The 4,077-nt window shown below is 46.2% G+C and overlaps 2 long non-coding RNA genes across 2 annotated transcripts in view; one reads left to right on the top strand and one right to left on the bottom strand.

Annotated features, from left to right (window-relative positions):
- Positions 1 to 4,077, bottom strand: part of LOC103129997 (uncharacterized) — a 19,755-nt gene that overhangs the window by 10,821 nt on the left and 4,857 nt on the right. The gene's annotated exons all lie outside the window — the stretch shown is intronic.
- LOC103129998 (uncharacterized) lies at positions 1,510 to 3,986 on the top strand. Its single transcript, XR_475153.2, has 3 exons — positions 1,510 to 2,089; positions 3,302 to 3,411; positions 3,593 to 3,986. It is a non-coding gene; the product is annotated as an uncharacterized LOC103129998 (long non-coding RNA).

Here is a 4,077-nt window from a genome sequence, read left to right as displayed (position 1 = left end):
CAGAACCTGAACCAGAACTAAAACCTGCTGATGCTGCAGACCCGTTCCTTCGGCCCGGTCTCATGACTCCTGCCGGGTTTGGATCAGAACCGTCAATGAGGCTGATGGAGGTCAGAGGTCAGCCGGAGGTTCCTGCAGGCCGATGGCAGCCTGGCTGTGACGTTCCTCCTGGCAGCGGCGCTGCGACTCGGCCGCAGCTTCAAACATCCCTTCCAGCCCCAATGAGTAAAATTATAGCTAATTAGTCACCAGGCTGCCTCGGTTTATTAGGAGTGACAGAGTTGGGGCTGCCGCTGACGGCGCTCCGCTCTCCCTCTCTGCAGTGACAGAAATAAATAATTCACCATCACATCTGTTATCTATTCTCTGTAAGCATTCCTCTCATCAGGCTGCGGCTCGTCTTCATTCCAGCTCTGCAGAGTTTCACAAGCTGCAGGAGCAGATTGGACAGCGTCTGGATTAAGACCAAGATTAAAACAACAATCAGATAATAAATGAAATATTTAGTGGAAGGGAATCTGGGATCATTCTGCTTTGGTTTATTTTTAGTAAAAATGTGAATTTCCCCTGAAGTTAAACTTATTTGCTGTCATTTGGCCTGAAGACAACAAACTACTGGATGTTTCATGTTTTCTGATTCTCCAGGTGAAATATTGTCAGGTCGCAAATCGATGCTACGAACGGAATGAGAAACAAACTGCTTGTTCTGAAAAGTATAAAATATAAAGTCTAAAACTATGATTCAGTTCAATCCAGTTTGTTTATCTGTCAGGAAAACATGAAATTATTTCTGTTTAATCAGGTTCAGTTTATTATTCTAACTGGATGAAGAGTTTCTATCGAAGGAAACAAAGAAGAGCTGAGAGTCAATTCCTCACGCGGAGCGATTGGCAGTGGAGAAACCATCCCAGGTCAGGATCTGGAGGACTTTTAAAACGTTTACAGGAAATGACATCATGCTCTTCCTGCATATTCAAACTCAGCTGATTGAGCAGTGACATCATTTCCTTCAGACCAGGAAGTCTCATTCCTCCCTTCCTGTCCTGCAGATCGTTGGGCTGCCGATGAATAAAACAGTGATCCCTCACTTCATCCCGTTTCATTTTCTCGGCTCCGCTGCTGGTTCTGCTGCTCAGATTCCCGTCTGAAGCTGAAGCTGCTCCGGTCCAGACGGATTCTGTCGCCCCACAAACTCTCCTCAGCCCTTCATGTTGATCTCTGAGTCAGGATTCAGAAATCCTGCGGTTTTCTGATGTTAATTCATTCATATTTTACTGTAAATGAAGGATAGCTCATGTTGAATTTTACGGCCGATTTGCAGGAAGGAAGTGAAAGTCAGTCGCTCACTTTGGAGGAAAAAATGGATTCAGTTTGAATTTTTCATAAAATTTCTCCTCCAGTTTTACATTTTCCTGATTTTGAGTTGAGTGAGTCATAAAACCTTGAATCATTAGTTGTTTTTCACATGCGGTTTGAACCCAGAGATTCCTGAACGTTTCTGTTTGTGTCTGCAGATAAACGAACCAGGCGGACGGGCGCAGCGGCAGCCTGACTCACAGCCGCCTTAATTAAACGGTGAGGTCAGGGGTCGTGACGAGGCTTCAGGATGTGACACGGCTCTTTCTGCTCCACTTCCTGTCCGTCTCCTCGTGGTTCTGGAGGCCACGGCCGACCTTCTGTAATGAGGGAGAGGAATCCAGCGCCCATCATCATCATCATCATCATCATTTAAGAACGAGACTAGCCGGATCTCAGCTGGACTAATGAAGCGTTCTGATGTTTAGGCTTTTATTTTTTCAGATATTGTTTTATGTTTAGTAAATTCTTCTCTCCTCTGTTCTGCTGCTTCACTTCAAAATGCTTTTCCAGTTATAATAAAATGTCCAGAACCTCAAGCAGCAGCAGATCTTCCATGTTTGTTTCCTTCTTTGTCCCGCCCTCCCATCATTTCTGTCCAATAGGAGCAGAGGTCGTCATCCGCTTTGATCATAAATTATACTCAGCTTGTAAGAAAGTGAAAGTAAACCTCACCAAACACAAATTAAATGAACTTTGATCCTCCAAACAGGTGAACCAGAGGACTTTGCAGGTATGAAATCAGATTCATATTTTATATTTTCTACCACAAACTAGAGAAAAGGTTTTTTTAGTCCAGAGAAAGTTCTGACCCAACATCACTTTAAGCTCAGTTCTGGTTTTTATCCTCTGAGGATCATGAGCCTCCTGATAGTTTTTCTGTCTTGACTTTCTCCACGTTCAGACGTTTTTCTCAGTCGTTCTGACTGAATCCGTTATGCTGATGTGCATCCTGACTGCAGCCGGGCTCTCAGGTTCTGACCGATGAGACGTTCAGGTTCAGTCTGTGGCCAAACAGACACGACCCGGGTGGATCTGTGTCAGCTGAGGCCCGGTTGCCTCTCAGACTGATTAAACTGTATAACTCAGTTCATTTAGTTTCAGGTTTGACTGTTTTGTGTCAGGATGAACAGGAGGAAACCTGGACCAGGATGAACAGAGACGAGTTAACGACGCAGGTCATGCACGACTCTAGAGCAGCAGGAGGAAGAAGCAGAGAGAGGAGAGAGGAGGCTGTTCCTGGAAAACGACAGAGAGAATTCAGATTCAGATAATCTGAACAAATCAGCTTGCTATTTCACACCATGGTGCGTTTAAGAGACCGACGGAAGAAGAACACGCTGCAGCGCTCTGTTTACAACAGTAAAGATGGCCACCGCAGTAAAGATGGCCGCCTCAGTAAAGATGGCCGCCGCAGTAAAGATGGCCGCCTCAGTAAAGATGGCCGCCGCAGTAAAGATAGCCGCCGCAGTAAAGATGGCCGCCTCAGTAAAGATGGCCGCTTCAGTAAAGATGGCCGCCGCAGTAAAGATGGCTGCCTCAGTAAAGATGGCTGCCTGAGCGTGGCAGTGTGGTGATCAGGTGAAGGAAGCTGATAGACGGATAGCTAACTGCTAACCGCTAACAGCAACATGTTTCCTTAATGAACTGGATCTCAGTATCTGTTGAACTGGGTTCACTGGTTTATGAACATCTGGTCCAGTCTGGACTGGAGTGGCTGCTGTCCATGGTGCTGAACCATCACTTATCAATCAGATCATTAAATATTTAAAGATGTCATTTTTTTAGCTTTCAACCCATAAAACCTATAAAGCTTTCGAGTTTTCTGGAAAAAAAACCTATTTTGAATTAAACTGAGTTCCGTTTGCAGCGAGTTTCTCTGCCTCCAGTGTTTCCCCATCTGACTCTCTGCCGTGTTTCCCTCGTCTCTCCTACTGAAACCCAGAATCCTCCGAGTTCTCAGGCGAGTTGGACGGAGCTGCAGCAGTTAATGAGTTCAGTGGAGCCCGGAAGGTTCTGGAAGCTCTCCATGGGACGTTCCCGTAAACATCTCTGGTGACCTTTAACCCCCCGCCTGGGCCGGAGAAAAATCTGCCAGCTGAAACTCCTGCATGTCCCAAAGACAGACAAATTCTGCCACATTTTAACTTTTCATTTTCAGTCTGATGACGTGAAAAATAGTTTATTGGCTCATTGAATTAACAATGTTGATCTAATCTGATGTTTCTGTCACCAGATGCTTCAAACCAAAGGACTGAATAAACGGATCATCACTCAGCTCAGACCTGCAGACGGTGTGATGGTGAATTCAGGTCTGGATGAACGGCTCCGTCGGCACGGCAACCCTCAGCTGGCAGCATCAGATATGAATCATGGAGGAAAGAGATGCTGCAGCTGAGCAGAACAGAGTGAGTCTGATGCTGTGACCGGACCCGGCTGGCGGTCTGACCTGATGGAGTTAACCAGTTGGAACCGGTTCCAGTTTGGGACCGGTTCCAGTTTGGGACCGGTTCCAGTGTCTGTCCATCAGGAAGCCTTCAGTCCAGAGGATCTGTGGTTCTGAGCTTCAGGCTGATCGTCTCTCAGCTTCTGGGACGAAACAGAGAAAATAAAAGCCGACGTTCCTAATACCTGTGACACAGTGTTAAAGTGACACACACACACACACACACACACACACACACACACACACACACACACACACACACACACACACACACA

Source organism: Poecilia formosa, unplaced genomic scaffold (assembly GCF_000485575.1).
Source record: "Poecilia formosa unplaced genomic scaffold, Poecilia_formosa-5.1.2 Scaffold597, whole genome shotgun sequence".
NCBI lineage: Eukaryota > Metazoa > Chordata > Actinopteri > Cyprinodontiformes > Poeciliidae > Poecilia > Poecilia formosa.
Note: the sequence above shows the minus strand (reverse complement) of the source record. Positions and strands in the feature narration are given on the sequence as shown.